Source organism: Orcinus orca, chromosome 8, assembly GCF_937001465.1.
Source record: "Orcinus orca chromosome 8, mOrcOrc1.1, whole genome shotgun sequence".
In the NCBI taxonomy this organism is placed as follows: domain Eukaryota; kingdom Metazoa; phylum Chordata; class Mammalia; order Artiodactyla; family Delphinidae; genus Orcinus; species Orcinus orca.
The window spans coordinates 33,690,859-33,708,990 of record NC_064566.1 but is presented as its reverse complement, the minus strand read 5'-3'; the positions used below and the strand labels follow the sequence as shown (position 1 = coordinate 33,708,990).

General features: G+C 39.3%; 1 pseudogene; it reads right to left on the bottom strand.

Annotated features, from left to right (window-relative positions):
• Positions 1-3,589: 3,589 nt before the first annotated feature.
• On the bottom strand, positions 3,590-7,000 carry LOC101281631 (transmembrane protein 59-like; annotated as a pseudogene).
• Positions 7,001-18,132: the final 11,132 nt, after the last annotated feature.

Here is an 18,132-nt window from a genome sequence, read left to right as displayed (position 1 = left end):
ATTTAAATAAGAATTTGTGTTGGTGAGAAATGGCATGAGATTTAAAAGGAGTATTTATGTTACACAAGATATAAGATTTACAGTCACAATATAATAAAATATAGGTGAATCAGTAAGGCTGAGTGCAGAAAACAGAAATTACTATAAGTATTTTCAGCAGAAAAGAATTTAATACAAGATATTAGGTGCTTACACAATTGTTGGAAGGACTGAAAAAACAGGTCCTGGGCTAGACATTCTGAATGGGTTACTAGAATAACGCAGAGCTGAACCACAAGGGGAGCTACCATCTCAGAGGCAGCCACTGTTCCTTGCTGTGACAACTTCCTCTCACTCCGGAGGATGAGCAAACTGAAGCTGTGACACGGCTATCAGAAATCCAGGCTAGGAAGTCACTCCGTGTTTTCACAACATTCTGTGTGTTCCACCAAACTTGAGCACGAGGACTGGAGTGCAGCTGTGTGAAAGTCTCACATTTCTAAATTGTCTGCAGCAAAAGCCAAAGGGGGTAGGGAAATGGCTGTTTCTTCAATCTGCCTTCCAGATCTCTCCTAAGTACTGGCAGTATGTAATTCGCATCCAGAATGCTAGCTGCATGAGTATTGGCGGGGGGTGGGGGGGGGTGGGGTGGATTTAGGTGATAACTTTCTAAACCCTCCAAAGTGAAGAATTGAGGTTGAGAATCAAAATATCCACCACATATAGGGAAGTTCCAAGCAGGAAAATCAACTATTAATAATATGGCCATCCAGAAAAAGTGCTATTAACATTCTGTCACAAAACTATTTTCTTTCCATGTGTTAGCCTGCCTATCTATCTATCTATCTCATCTATCTCTATCTCATTTACTCAATTGGAAAGAGTTATTATTTTTCTAGCTTGTTCAGCAGACCTTTATACCCTTCTTCAAGTAAAAACAGTATTTGTTCTCCTTTAAGGAAGCTCTATCTCAACCCATATCCATGTTGTCCGGGCTAACAAAGTTTATCCCCTTCAACCCTAATATCCCAAAGTGCCACTTATAGGTTATATGAAAAAAAGTTCATTTTTTTCCCTAATCATTTTTGACTTCAGTTTTTATCAGTGGTTTCTGGATTGTAGACTGGGAAATACTTTATAACCTTTGATTTTCCTTGATCAACATGGACTGAGACACACAGAGAGAGAGAAAGAGAAATGTTTATTCTGAAGAATTGGCTCACATGATGAAGGAAGCTGAGAAGTTGCATGATCTGTGGTCTACAGCCGTAAACCCAGGAAAGTCAGTGGTATAAATCAGTCTAGGTCTGAAGGCCTAAGAACCAGGGGAGTGATGGTTTAAATCCCAGCCCAAGGGCCAGATGAGATGTGATGAGATGTTCTAAGTGAAGCAAGCAGGCAGGAAGCAAGAAAGGGTGAATTCCAACCTCCTCTACTTCTATTGTATTCAGCCCTCAGCAGATTGGATGATACCCATCTGCACTGGGAGGCCAATCTACTCTACTGGGTCCATGGATTCAAACGTTAATCTCATCTGAAAACACCCTTACAGACACGTCCAGAAGTGTTTTAAAGATATTTCTACTAGTTAATTGGATTGAGGAAAAGTTCAAAATTCAGTGCAATGCTATGAATCATGTTATGAATGTTGCCAATGTTAAGATTCAGCAGCAAAATTATTAGATGCTGTTTTAATTCCCTTGATTTACTTTTTCCCACTATTTGGAGCAGAATTTCTCAATGGTTAATCCTCATGTTATGGAGGCAACTTTTTATCAGCCTTTTGCCCCATCCCTTTCTGTGCCTTTCATGAGACAAGATGAAACTCATCTTCTTTGTGGTTCTTCCCTCTATCCTTATTCCTCACGCTTGGCATTTTTAGATGGGCTGAAGTATAATTGGTTTTATGGGAAAGACTAGGACGTATCAAACAGTGTATTAGGAAATATCAGATATAAGGGCTTTAGAGTCAGACAAACTTGGGTTTGAAGACTACCTCTATCTCTTATCAATTGCATAGTCCTGGAAAAATCACTTGGAGCCTCAGATAAGTTATTTCTAAGGTAAGATTTTTATAACCATTAGAGATAAAGCATAAAAGCAAGGTGTTTAGCACACAAGAGGCTAATGTTCAAGAAAGTAATGATCAACATTATTATTATCTATTTTATGCAGTCTGATGAATAAAACATTAATGAAAGTGTTTCCTGTACATTTTTACATTATTACAATTGTCATCCTTATCTATTTAAAAAAACAATCACTACTAACAGCGCTGTGCTCTTTTTTTAACATCAAGATTTGTAAAATGAACTTACTTGAGATGAAATAAGGCTGATGACTCAGGTTCAAGACTGTTTTCTTGAGCAGATGTTACCAAGAAAGTAAAACTTCACAGAGAAGTTTCTCTGATGTGAGGCTTATTTCAGCCCAACCCAGTCCATTCACACAGGCAATTGCAAAGTATGTTATACGGCCACGAGTATTGACTGAAGGCTTTGTGTGCTGTGATAAATTCTGCTTTAGATGTCTATCCTAAAGCCTTCTATTTTAGCAAATATCCCAGCAAGTCAACAGCGTTTTCTGTGGTGCAGTCAGAACAGTTTTCAGCTGAATCCCTTGCTTTTCTAACATTTATCACCGCGGCTCCTCGGGGCTACATAACTCATACGAAACAAGGTTTCCATCTGCCTGTGTCTCATTCCTCTCCACATGCAGCGCTCACCCCAACATGTGCTATGCTCCAGGGTCCTGCAGAAAAAAGCACTGGTGTGATACATCTTCATGTGGACGCTTCAGCTCTGCTGCTGCTGCCGTCACTCCTGCCTTATATTGCGGCACAAATATGATGAAAGGAAACAAGAGCAGAGATGTTGGTCTTAGTAGCTAAAGATGATTTCTCGTGGGACTTTAACCAAAGGCATGCTCTTACAAACAGGAGATTCCAGTTTGGGACTGCATACTACAATTTACACAGGTACTAATACTGAAGAGCCTTCTTTGAATAAAACTCAAATTCTGTTTCCAAACTTCTGATTCTTTTCTGGTTATTTTTTGAGAAAAAGGTACAAAGAACAAGGATAGCACAGGCACTGCCATGCCTTTCTCTACTCCTGCTCAAGGCAAGGCTGGCAGGCATTTTTTGGTTGCACATCTAAACACATCTCTTCCTTTCTTGCTAACAGGATTCCAAACGGGTTTGGGTGATAAGATGCCCAGCCACATGATATTTATTGGTCTGGGAGTTGGAGATGTAGGCAAGTTTGAGAGGGATATGCTGAGAATAATTTCCCTTCCTGATCAAAGGGAGCATGTAAGTAGAAACCCATTTTGCCCATGCCTTTTATTTGTTTATTTTTTGGTGAGAATGCTGTTGTGTCTCCAGCTGTGGCACCAATCTCACAACCACATGGAGAGTAGTTGCCAACCCAGCAATGGTGACAGAAAAGTTGGGAGAAGTCTTTGGTAGCACTGCTGAATGGCCACTTCAATGCTGGCCCGTCCTACCTCTAGACTTCTGATTTGGTGAGATGGTAAGTACCTGTTTTTTGGTTTTTTTTTTTTAAGTTTATTTGCATTTAATAGTGATTTTTAAGCCCTATATCCAAGGAAACCATTTTAAAAAGCACTATGTGGAATGGAAATTTAGATGTCTATTACACTTTTCTTTTAAAAAAAAAACCCTTAAATTTCTGAATGAGCAAGATTCATTTTTGCAGGTAGAGGCCCTGCTTCTTCGTGATCTTCATCTTTAGATCTAACAACCACAAGAGAAGAAGCTGGATATCTGCTTAGCTTTTGTTCATTCACAAATTCCAAGTCACCACAGATACTCAGCTCCTCAGAGGGAACGTACTGCTCCGCAGCTGTAGCCACAGTTGCACAACAAATCCAGAGCAATAGCATCAAGGAGAGGACAAGAGTCACGGTTAAAATCCACCCGGAATAAGAGAGAGACATCTTAAAAAGTCATCACTTTCTCCGTCTTCAAGATAGCTCCTATGTGCTTGTGAACTTCTCGTTTGAAGATCTGAGGACATTTTGCTTAGTGACGGTTCTTTCGAAATTTTAGGCCTCCTGCTCCAACTGTGGTGCATACTGGACTTCTGGCTTCAACTGGAATATAACTGTTTTTCCATCATCAGCTTGAAAACAGAAAGTCCACGAAGAGGTTATGAAGCTCTGTGCAGAGCCTTTTACTATTTATTTATTTTTAAAAACAACAGAAACTTATTTCTCACAATTCTGGAGGCTGGAAGTCTGAGATTAGGGTGCCAGCATTGTCAAATGAGGGCTCTCTTCTAGGTCGCAGACTTCTCACTGTATCTTTACATGGTGGGAGGGGAGTTCTGTGAGGTCTCATAAGAATACTAATCCCATTCATGAGGGCCCTACCCTCAAGACTAAAGCACCTATCAAAGGCCCTACCTCCTAATACCATCACATTGGACATTCTTTTTTTTTTTAACTTTGTATTTTATATCGGAGTATAGTTCATTAACAATGTTGTGTTAGTTTCATGTGAACAGCAAAGTGATTATTGAAGATCTTGTTTTTTCAGGAACAGGCCTTCTCACGGGTAAACTTGGAGTACCTTTTTGATTTTGGGGGTGGGCTGGGGCATCATTTTGGTGGATTTGTGCCAGCATGTAGTGAGATAGAGCTGGACTAAGGAGAGGTGGGCATCTGAAGCCTCCAGATGAGAAAAAATTCTCTGCATGAGGGCAAGTTAATTTTCAGGAAGCTTAGGGATTCAAAGTCAAGGAAAAACCATAACCTTCAAGTAGGCTGAGAATGAAAGATAAAACACAAAAGATCAGAAGTTTCTTATGGGAGAGCAGAAGCAAGAGTATGGGTCAAGTGAGAGAATTAAGTGTATTTCCATGAAAAGAATAGGGTGTCCAAGGCTGGTAGCTATTGGATCCCTTCCTGCCCCCTAAGGAGTGTGTGATCCTGGCTTAAAAGCACAACATCATAGAGATAAATGAGTCCTTTTTCTAATGTCCCAGCATCTTTTCAATTCCCCTTTCCCTAAGCTCTGAACCACGGAAGGCATCTTGTGTTAAGAAGTGGATTTGTGGGCCTCTGAATAAAAAGTTGTGGTTTTCTACAGAATAGTTCCTATTCTAAAATCACCAGCCAAAGCAACATTCTGTTCAGAAAGTGGTAAAAATATGATTAGGGGCTTTTCATAAATGTTGCTCTGTATAGTCAAGTTAAGAAGCCTTTTCTGAGAGCCTTTTAAGAGCTTGGCACTGGACCAGTTATCATCTTTCAGGAATAACAGTGTCATATTGTACAAGAACCTTGTAAAATCCATGCAAAAATATAGCAAAGGGCACACTTTCTCTTTCTTTCCAGCTAGCTTTTCTCTTTAAAAGCAACTTCTATCTATCAAAATCAGTAACATCTCTTTCTCTAATATATCATGAAATACCTATCTATGATGTTTCTCTTCCAACATGCAGACATCAATAAAGGGTTGGCCAACCTCTCTCAAGGAGAGTATTAAAACATTCACTTGGAAACAATTATATATATACATATTTCGTAGTCATTTGTCAAAGCTTCCTAAAACATCTGAATTTATGCAATAGCTACTGTATCAGTCAGGATTATTAAGTGGAAGCAACAGTAATAACTCTCATTTGAGCAGAACATTTGTTGAAAGGTTATTGAGCAGCTCTCAGAATCTCTGAAAATGGTTAGAATCTATGTAGCCAAGGACAATGCCTTAAATGACACTGAAGAACTTGTCTGGTCTAGACATCACTGCACTCTCTTGGTCATGGGCACCACAGTATACTATGCAGACACCATCAACACTGGTCCATGACACTAGCTTTGGATACATGGTGTAGGTTACTACTGATTCAGCCTTACCACTGACGCCACCCTCTGGAGAATAGACTCTACGCAGTTACCATCTTTTGCATTACTAACATATGATTCAAAGAGCAGCTTGGGTGCCTGTGATTGGAGGAGATTGGATTACATCCCTGAGCCTCAACTGCAAGGAAAGCCAGGAAAATGAGAATTTGGAATTTTCTATTTATTTAGTAGGAAATTATATTTGTCTCATTGGCTAGGAATTTCTGAAATGAGTATAGAGGGAAGCATTTGGTCATGTCTGTAGAAATTTTTTTACTGTTATTCTCTGGCTGGAGTGTGAGGTTTCAGTTGACATACAGTGGGTAGAGGCCAGAGATGCTGCTAAACATCCTACAGTGCACAGGACAGGTCATGACAACAGAGAATTATCAGTAGTGTCTTTGTTGAGGAATACTGCCCTTAATAGAAAAGGATTGCACATACACATGGTCAAATGAATGACAAATAATCAGGCAGTAGATGGTTTGCCACCTTGGGAGTTTGGTTCAAAACCTGGGTAAAATTTGCAACTGACCCCTGTACAGAGAGGGAAAGGAGAGGTCGAAAAAAGAGGCAGACCACTCCATATTGGTAGGTGGCACATTTAATAAGCAAGGAAAGTTACATACAAGACTTGTCTTGGAGGGCCACAAAATGAGTAGATCTCTGCATCTACCCACTAGAATCTTGAAAGTTTATATAGCAGCCTTGATAAGTTCAGTCACGTATTCAGTCCAGATGGTCTCAACTAGACATTGCTCTCTCAAGGCTGTATCTTTAAAATTGCTCCCACTATGAGAACAGTGGGCAGAACATACATTTCAAGGAAAGGAGAGGAGATAAAGAGCTTCTGATTGCCCAGGTCTAGCTTGTGGGTCAACCAGCGACCACGTCCTCTGGATGAACTCCTTCAACAGCAGTGACCAAAGCTCTTTTCTTTTCTTCTTTATTTGGCTTGTTTTTACAGTTTCCATGCTTTGCTTCAATTATACTTTTCTATATTTTGTGAGAGAAGACACATATGAAGCAGATGCAACAGATTCACTATCAACAAGGAAACATTTCAGAGAAGTCAATAACTTACCTGAGATAACACAGATAGTACGTGACAGAATCGTGACTGAAACCCATAAAGGATTTCAAAGCTCATGTCCGTTCCACTCTGCCATGCTTTTTTCTATTGTTATCTGGGACCACAGACAACACATTTATGACAAGATTTTTACGCTTTTGTAGAAAGTATAGATATAGCACACAACAAAATGGGAGTAAGTCCTAATTTCATTGATGTGCTATAACCATCTGAGTTGATAGTGTACTCAACCTCCATCCCACTCCTCCAGATTACTTAGGGATCTTACCAACCTGTTTCCAGAAGAACTTAAGACAAATGGAACTGGCAGTGATATATGTCTAATTAAATGAGTAGTTTTTACTCTCTCCTTAAGACAGGGCCCAGAAAGTAGAAGGATGCTAAAGCAGCAGTGACATTCCTGAATGGGGGTGTAGGAATATTATCCTCTCTCCTCTTTCCTCTCTCCACATTATGCTGTATCCGCTCCACACTTGCCTCCAAGGCAATAATATTTTCTGCTGAGCACAGCACTGCGGGTAGAGGATGTTCTCTCCAGCTCCAGAGAAATCCACTGCAGCCTGAGGCAAGCACTTGCATCAGCCCTAGTTGCAAGGTCTGGAGCAGGTGACTCAGATCTAGCCACGCACTTCAGATGTGCCTGCAGAAACAAGCAGAGGATCCCTTTGGAAACCCTTGTCATATATAATTTGTGTCAATTAGCCTTTGGCTTTGACAGTAGCTATGAAGTCCATATAACATAGTGTATTGTTTTGGAGCAACCATCTTCAGGTGGCAGAAGAAATTTTCCAATCCTCCAGCCTCCAGGGAGCATATCTGAGCTCTGGCTCCAGAGACAAGGAGAGAGAACACAATCTTTGGACAAGAGTAAGCACTTGGATTTCTGGTCATATCTGGGGAAGCCTTCAGTAAGTTACAGACACTAGACTTTTTGATAAGATGAGAATGTGTGAATGCAAAGGTTGTGTTTCAGGAAATTTATTTACATACTATATTATACAGCAGGTTATTTCAGTTCTTATATGTTAATGCACCTAATTATCCAAAAAGTCCTATGAGAAAGATACTGTGTCATTCTGATTTCCAGTTTACAGAAGATATGGCTGAGGACTGGAGATATTAAATTATATGGCATTATTACATAGTAAGTAGTAGAGTTGTACCCAGGTCCATATAACTCCAAATCCTGGAGTCTCCAATACAACATTTATGCTGCAAATCAGCCTTTGCTTTTCTTCTTACAGGTGAGAGTATCACCAAGTTTTGTCTTTCCACGTTTTGCCATTTCACCTATGCATTATGGAAATGATCAATAATAACATGGGCTTCGCAGCTTCTCCAACTACAAGGGGGCACCCTTAAAACTCTGGGAAAGGACCTAATATATTAATAGAGGGAGAAAATCCAGACTCCCAATCCTCCATCCTCCATCCTCCTCACTCCCACCAAAACTAGTGTTTTTTCAAAGTAAAGGTCATGACCTTTTAAAGGATCTTTAAACCAATTTAGTGATCCAAAACCAGCCTTAAAAAAGGAACTGGCTAAAACACAAGATATGAGAGCACATCATTCACATCCAGTGAGGGTAATATTATGTGAAAAGCTTTTCCATTTTTGTAATATATAATGAGGGTTATTGTAAATATAAGTTGTATTTCTTACTGTGGGCCACGTGGGCAACAAGCCACCGGATGTGCTTGGAAGCTACAGTGAGACCCACAAATCATTACAACATTACCTGAGCTGAGGAGGGTGGGATGGATGGAGTGAAGAAACTTTGTCATGGAGTCCAATACCTCAAAAGTACAGTGGTTGGGAAAAATAAACACACACATGCACACTCCTTCTCATCTAGTTCTTCTTGTCCTTTATCAGCTCTTCCCAGGACTTGGAGGAAGGGCTCTATAACTTGAGGAACCTAATATTTATTTAGCATCTATAGTGTTCCAGTTGCTTCACATGCATTACTCAACTTATCCTTTATAAGCCAATAGGGTGACTAGAATCGTCTGATCTCGGATAACAGCCTTAGTCTCTGTGGTAACTATGGTTTTCATCTACTTGGTAAATTCTCATTATTACCATTCTTCCGGTGATAGGCCTCCCCATCTGGAAACAGGAGTGTACCTCCTTGGTCACAGTGACTGGGTGACTGGATAGGAAGGGAGGGAAGTGGTCCACCTTGGGGCAATTGGAGTCACTCACCTGGATTTTGTGCTGGAGCTGGCAGTGAAAACTCCTCCTTTATCATTGACTTTGAGTACTATGAATGTAATCCCAGAGCTGAGGGCAGTACTGGAAGAATGCAGGGAAAACATAAAAGGAGAACAAAGTTCTTTTGGTAGTGAGTTCTCTGTCCCAATCCTTGAGGTTTCTTTGCTGGCCTTGTTCTAGATTATGTGAGTCATCCAATATCTTTCCAATCAGTCACTAAATCCTTATGCCAGTAAAAAGTTGAGTTTTTATCAATTTCCACCTTGAAAGTCCTAACAGAGAATATGCAGCCACTTGCATTTGAACCAGGTTTGCCTGACTTTAAAGTTTATGACTTTGCATTGGAATAATTCATAGTATCTTACATGTATCTAGGCTCCTGGAAATATTTTTCGGCCACCATCGTTTGTTCCTAGATAGCTATCTTTTCAAGTCTTTTATAGCCAGTCCATATCCTGTTTTAGACAATGAGGTGAATGATGTAATCCTTCCTTTCAAAACACTATGGAGAAAGAGGAATTTGGGGTCTGTAGAGAATGACTTATACTCAGAAAGACAGGCTAGTTGTGGGGCTAAGTGTGTGGGCTCTGGTGCTGGTATTCCTGGTTCCAGGTCCTGGCGCTTCAGGTTATTAGGTGCGTAGACTTGATCAAATTACATCACTTCTCTGTGCCTCATTTTGCTCTTCTATAAAGTGTAGGTAATTGTACCTATCAAGAATGTGCTGTGAAAATTAAATAATTAGTGCACAGAGACCATTCAGAATAGTGCCTACATATACTTAAGGAATGTTTGTTATTATTACTTTCTTGAAGTATTAATTTTCATCATTTTTTCTTTTACAAAGTGAAAAACTCTCTTCAGATAGAATCTTACCTAAAGTCCCAAAACAGAAATTAGATAACAGAGATGCTTTGGGAGGTAGGATGGGGTTCCTGGATGTCACTCAGTCTCAGCTCTCCTTTTATAGCATCTCTAACAGACAATATTTGAATTTATTGAACTTTTACTCAGTGCCACATTTTGTGCTGTTTGCCTGAATTTTTTCATGTAATAAGTACAATGACCCTGTGAGGTAGGTATTATTGTCTCCATATAGAGATTTACTTATTTACAGGTGATGAAACTGAGGTTTTTTGAGGGTAACTTGCCACGGGTCACAGAGTCAGTAACTGTCAAGACTGGAGCCAGATATGCCTGATATCCCTGAACCAAATGTTCTTAACCATCCCATCATACTGCTTACCCTCAGGGCTCAGGAACTTGACTTTAAAATAATCCACTTTTTTAGATGACTTGGGTCATCCTTGTATCTTGAAATGATGAATTGGTTGTACTCCTGGATTTTACCCAGGAATTAGTTTTAGAACACTTATTTTTTTATGTGAGTTCGGGAATTAAATTGAATCATATATTTATAGCATTAAATTATATTTAATTATAATTAAATGACTCAAATGACTCAGCATTAAATTATATAAGGTGTGAATCCAAAGAACCTGGATCCATTGGGATGAGTATAAATATTAGGCCATGGAAGCCAGACTAACACAAGCACAATTATAAAAAAGACTTAATTAACAAAGAAGCAATAAAATGCTCAGACTAAGTTAGAAGACTATAATTTTATTGAATACTTATATTCTTTGGTTCAATGTTCAGCATCATAAAAATCACAGGAAGCTCCTGGAAAATCTTATATAAGAAAATTTCTACTTTCCTGAAAGCCAAAACCTTTGTGATATTTGATGTTGGGCAACCCTCTTCTCAGAGTAGATGTTTTCATGGCATTCCCCTTGATAATAATTTATCTCCTTTTTATAATGAATTCTTCAGCAGGAAGGAACTCCCTTAATCCCAGGGGCTGCCATCTTGTAGTCTCTTTCCCATTGACATCTGGAAACTTGTCAGAGGGAAGGCTCTGTTTTTTTCCTTTATGTATCCTTCCACTGCTACTTAGGTGGCAATAAAAAACTTCCAGACTTTGTGCATTTTAAAGATCACAAACCATATGACTATCTCCCATCTCCCTGACCAAGGCCTGAAAGGATAAAAGAAATTATTACAGGACCACGGACAGAGTCAAATAAGATCCTTAGCTCGATTGGAACAAATGCCTTTGACCAAGAGACATAGATTACTTGAAAAGAGACAGCTAGTGAAATCAACACCATGATCTTATGTCCTTGCTCCTTTTGAGAAACTGCTGGGGCTGCCCCTTGGGTGAATCCAAATGGAAGCCAGAGGGTGCTGAAAGCTCTGATTTAGTCCATACAAATCAGCTTATAAAGGCAGAGATCAAGAAGGAGATGGGTGGAGAGTAGACTGGATGAAGAAATGGTGACTGTCTAGTGTGGATGTGACTGCACACACACACATATACACATGCATACAAACTTAATGAAAATTCACTCCCTGCCAGTCATTAGTGCAAAATTGACTCCTTGGCTGCAATAAGGGAATTTTTAAATTATTAGTGGAGCTAGGCTAGGTGAAAAGTTTCTTTTATTAAAATTTAGACTCATTGCAATTAGTTATAGCTCTAAATCAGCCAGGTAGAAAAATTGATACGTAAGCTAATTTACTTCTAGAAATTTGCAAATAATTGTATCAGATGAGATTGCAGAACAAAAATCCCACTAGTCTCCCAGGAGACAATTTTTTTTTTTTTTTTTTTTGCGGTACGCAGGCCTCTCACTGTTGTGGCCTCTCCCTCTGCGGAGCACAGGTTCGGGACGCGCAAGCTCAGCGGCCATGGCTCACGGGCCCGGCCCAGCCGCTCCGCGACATGTGGGATCCTCCCGGACCAGGGCACGAACCTGTGTCCCCTGCATCGCCAGGCAGACTTCTCAACCACTGCGCCACGAGGGAAGCCCCAGGAGACAATTTTTGTAATGACATTATTAAGGCTGGCAGTCACTGGGAACAAGGGACTAGAGGAAATGATCAGAAATATAATAGCTCTCTAGCCCTTCCGCACAGATTATTTTCACAGCAAACCATACCTTTTGCAGAGGCTGACACTACATTTCTATTCCACGTATTAACTTTACTGATCTACAGTGGGTCTAGCTGTATAGTGGACCCTTGAATTCTTATCATGAGGAGCAGTCCAGCTAATATAAATGCACTTCCAAGGGATTCAAGCACGTAATCCCTAAGGCTGAGAAAAATGTGTTCCTTTGTGGATAACGTGTATATATAGCTTCAGGTTTGCATTGGAGTAGGTTTTCAAGGTTTTTGCTAAAGGGACCTAAGTTTCAGAAGTTACATAAAGTGAATTTGATTTCATCCCTGAAGGTTTTAACATTCTCAAATTAATAGATGTGCAAATAACAAGGGGATTGTGCAAGAAGTGAAATAACTGACATTGCCCCTGTCTTTTAGGATGTTAGGGTCAGCTTGGTGGCTTGTTTGTTTGAGGTGGCTGAAACCATGCCCCGGGAATCTCCTGGGCGGACGCTGCACCTAGGAGAAAAAGAAATTTCAGCTCTGCCTTCTAGTACAGACTCCCAGCTCTCAGGTAATAGGAACATCTCTCCTGACTCCAGTCCCTGAAGGACATAACCCTTTTTGTTAAAACCAACAGCACAATACCTAGTCAGAGACAGGGAAGGAATTGTTTGACCCTAGAGGACCTGATAGGAAAGTTCAAAAGAGAGGAAACAGGCATATGTTAGAATAGCACCCCAGCTTCCCAAGATCAACTTTCTTAGTCCATTCAGGCTGATATAACAAAATACCACAGACTGGATAGCTTCGAAACAACACAAATTTATTTCTCACAGTTTTGGAAGCTGGAAGTCTGAGATCAAACATCTATTATGTTAAGTCATTATTTGTTGGGGTTTCAGCTGTTTATAGCTAAATAAATTCTTAACTTTCCATCAGTCTCTTAAGAGAGAAGGATCATTCTTCAAGTGATTAGAGGATTTAAAAAATCACAAAAGGATGATCATACACCCAAAATGGTCACTTCTACTAACTGTAAGAAACATTTCATTGATAAATATCAATGCAATTGACAATTCCTATTAAAGATTGTGCATGTGTGTGTGCACACACATTGAACGCTGTCTCAACCTCTCCCAGTTGATAAAAGATGACTATAGTAAGATCCTTGCCCAGGTATATTTTGGAAATTTCATTGATATGTGCATTTTTTGAATTAATGAGATGGTAATAAATAGAACTAGAATTTACTGAAACGAGTTAGAAATATCCAAGAAACCAATTGGATCCTTGATGAGGAAGTAAGTAGAGGCATAATCCCTGAGTTTCTGGGAATGGAGAGAGAAAATCTAAAAATAATCTAATACTAGCCATGGATTTGAGGGTTACTTGTTTGTATACCCGTGTATCATGCCCTTGGCCGTTGTGATACATAACACAGTGAGGGACTTAGTCTGCTTGGGCTATAGAGTCATTTGAGTAATATAATTTTAATTAATTATATGTAAAAGTATATAATTTAATTAATTATGCCATTTCATTGACCTGTGCTAATGGCAAAAGCACCATTTCCCAAATAATAAATTAGTAATATAATGAATTATTGGACTATTTCTTTTTTTAATTTTTATTTTTAAATTATATATATTTGATTTACAATGTGTGATTAGACTATTTCAATCATTAGTGTATTTCAAATTATTTCTCTAACTTTTATTTACATTTTTGTTTTTTAATTAACAAATAACGAATGGCATATCTGCCAAGGATGTCTTAACTCTGTGTAGCTCAGATATTGCTAAGAATAACTGGGAATATGGGGAGAGGAATGATTCTCTTTAGGTACGGTTTGTGCCTTTTGTTTTGCCTTCTGTCTCCAAACGTGAGTATGTTCACAGGTAAGTATGCTTTTTCTACAGAATGAGTATGTGAAACCTACATCCCATGGCTCATGCCATCTTTACTTTGCCATTGTCTACCAAAGCTGTACTGTAAGGCTACTTTTTTGGTTTTGCCCAGTAGAAACTCAGGTATAGTATTCTGGTATTTATTGGTATTCTGGTAACAAATGACTAATGGAAATTGAACACTTGAATGATAGTATTCTATTCCTTTAAGTGGTTTTAGTTGTTCACATCTTCAGTGTTTTAATGTAAAGCAGGAGAACAAAAAAAAAAAAAAACTGGAAAGAGGGAGAGAAAAATGAATTAATCAGGAGGGGAGAGCCAGTTTTATTCCTTCATGAGTAAGTAAACTTGGGAAACATAAGAAACTGAGCTTCAATATCCTCATCTGAGAAATGGAGAATATAGTACTTCAGAGAGAATCGTTGTTTAGAAGAATTAATATCATGTGCGCAAGATGGAAAACTCACAATGGGTACTCAATAATTATTCATGTCCTTTCTCTTATGAGAGGATCAAAGCTAACACAGGCAGACAGTACTTAATCTCCTTTGGTTTTAGCTTCCTCAGCTACAGGAGGGCATATTCTAGATGACCTAAAGTGACCCCATGCTCAGATTCGCCAGGCAGTATACGACCAGGCCTGAGACTATGGGGTTACTTCTATTCCAGATCTAAAGTTTCTTTTAACGCTTTACCATTTCTTGGTTTGCATGACTAATACAACTTCTGGGAATATAAATGATTAACGTGTAAGTCATGGTGATAACCTATGTCAGCATCTACAGCAGTGATAACTAGAGAAAGAGAGGGAGAGAGGGAAAGAAAATGAGTAACACTGGACAATTAGAAAGGGGATTCGGAAATTTTCACTGAGTTCTCATGTTCTTTCTTCATGAATATACAGATATATTTAATTGCAATCTTCTCTGTATTTTAATCTTTTTATTTCAGAAACCTTGGCTAATCTTTGTATATCACTTTCTATTTCCATAGGTGTAAGAGTCTCTTCACAAAGTTGTGGGAATGGATATTCTTTTTTTTTTTTTTTTGCCTCTCACTGTTGTGGGCCTCTCACTGTTGTGGCCTCTCCCGTTGCGGAGCACAGGCTCCGGACGCGCAGGCTCAGCGGCCATGGCTCACAGGCCCAGCCGCTCCGCGGCATGTGGGATCTTCCTGGACCGGGGCATGAACCCGTGTCCCTTGCATTGGCAGGCGGACTCTCAACCACTGAGCCACCAGGGAAGCCCACTATGCAATCTTTTAAAAGCTGTTTTTTTGCCAAAGCTCAACTGTAAAAATAGATTATTCAGATTTGCAATGTATGCTGATGTGTTTAAATGATTCAAGCCTTCAGCCCAGCCTTGTAAGCCATTAGCAAGTTTATTTTACATTATATAACTATATCTATATGTCTTTAAGCGTTTAAATTTCTAACTCTTCTGAACTTAATAGTCTTGTGGGCAGCTAGACTTCTGCAGATTATTATGTCTCTGTCTTCAAAACAGAAAATGTCTATATATTTCAAACTAAACTCCAGCTTTTTCAAAATGCCATCAGCCAAAGATCACATCCACAGCACATTAAAATACAAAGGTCTATAAAGCTGAGATAGATTCATTTGGGACAAAGGATCTATTTCTCACACCAAGGGTTAACTTGAATTTAATTCCTACAATATATGAAAATTTAATCTTTCAAAGATTCATAAAACATTTAAACATATACTTTTTAAAATAAATTTATTTATTTTTTTATTTTTGGCTGCACTGAGTCTTCGTTGCTGCACATGGGCTTTCTCTAGTTGCAGAGAGCAGGAGCTCTTTGTTGCAGTGCACAGGCTTCTCATTACGGTGGCTTCTCTTGTGGCGGAGCACGGGCTCTAGGCTCATGGGCTTCAGTAGTTGTGGTGCACGGGCTTAGTTGCTCCGCAGCATGTGGGATCTTCCCAGACCAGGGCTCGAACCCATGGCCCCTGCATTGGCAGGTGGATTCTCAACCAGTGCACCACCAGGGAAGTCCTAAACATATACTTTTTAAATTTTAACTTTTTTGGCATCTTGAGACTTAAAATAGCTCCCAAATTTTCAGTTTTGTGTTGCATAATGTTTCAGGTTAGAATGGAATCAACATTTGACATTATCCTATTAAAAAAAAAGAAATCACTGTTCTTATTTGTAATAACATGTCCCCCAAAAGATGTTTTTTTTCTTGTTGTTTTGTTTCTGTTTTACCTGAATGGATCAAGCCATTGACTTGACGACTTCAGGAAAGAGACCATAGAAGCTATAACTGATGTTCTGTATGTACAAATCTCTGTTAGGAATAACACACACACACACACACACACACACACACACAAGATATTTAATAATTTTGTTTTTCTTTAACTGAAAAAAGTTACATGACAGGAATAGAGTTAGCAGATTAGAGTATGACAAATATTTGAAACATCTGGGACATACTTAAACTAAAAAATTATTCATTGTTAACTTTATTTGCTGAATCTGACAACCCTAGTCAAAAAGAAATTTGTGATCTTGAAATTAGTGAATGAACAATCTCTTCCAGTAAACTCAGATATTTGAAATTTAAGTACACAAATTAAACCAGCCTTTCTATGTTTTAATTATAATTTCTTACAATTCTTCCTGCCTTCCCCCTACTGCTCAGTGAAGAGTTTTAAAAAAAAAAATTGTATTCAAGAAGAGCATTTATTTTGTAAGAGTATTTAATAGTTAAGAAAAGGCAAATAATTTGAGACCACATGGCATTTACAATGTAAAAATTAAACATCTGGGGTTTCCCTGGTGGCGCAGTGGTTGAGAGTCCACCTGCCGATGCAGGGGACACGGGTTTGTGCCCCGGTCCGGGAAGATCCCACATGCCGCGGAGCGGCTAGGCCCGTGAGCCATGGCCGCTGAGCCTGCGCGTCTGGAGCCTTTGCTCCGCAACAGGAGAGGCCACAACAGTGAGAGGCCTGCGTACTGAAAAAAAAAAAAAAATTAAACATCTGTTGCAGTCCAGTGAATAGCAAATTATAGAATGTGTCTCTAAAACTATGAAAAATACTGTCTTTTCTCTCAACTTTATTTTAAATATATGCATTTTCAGAAGTAATATCATGCCATCATCTTTAATTTCATTCTGTAATTTTGTAAATATGAAGTATATTTACACTTCCTTTAGAATGTGTCTCTTCATAGCTACTTCCTTTATTTTCCCTCATTGCTCTAATCATGAATCCTTTTCCTTTACAGTAATTCCCCTATGAACAAATGAGTTCCATTCTGAGAGCAAGTTCATAAGTCCAATTTGTTTGTAAGTCCAACAAAGTTAGCCTAGGTACCCAACTAACACAATCGGCTATAGAGTACTGTACTGTTATAGGTTTATAATACTTTTCACACAAATAATACATAAAAAACAAACAAAAAATAAAGAAAACATTTTTAATCTTATAGTACAGTACCTTGAAAAGTACAGTAGTACAGTACAACAGCTGGCATACAGGGGCTGGCATCGAGTGAACAGGCAAGAAGAGAGTTACTGACTGGAGGAGGGAGAAGAGGTGGGAGATGGTAGAGCTGAGGGATCCTCAGCAATAGGAGACGGAGGGCAAGCTGCAATTTCACTCACACCTGACACTGATGGCACAGGGTCTGGTTCCTTGCTGGATTCAATTCTCTCTACTCCCTTGGACAAATGATTCAGTGATGTCTGGGTAGCAGCTCTTTTTTTCTCATCATAGATGACACGGTAGCACTGGATTGTGTTCTGAACGGCTGCTGCAACCTTCGTGTACCGTTCTGTGTTTGCATCCTGTGCCTCAAAAACTAGCAGTGCCTCCTCAAATAAAGAAAATCCTCTTGCCATTTCTTGCATCGTGAATTTCTCTGGTTCTTCAGTTACTTCTTCCTCTTGTCCCTCTTCATCCTTTCTCTGGGCCTCCAATTCCATCAGGTCTTCATTAGTAAGCTCCTCGTGTTGCACAGCAAGGAGTTCAATGAAGTCGTCCTCTTGCAGATCTACCTCCAGCTTCTCGCTGAGGATCACTAAGTTGCTGAAGATCTCTTTGGACTCCTCATCCACCTTCTCAAATCCACAAAAATCGTGAAC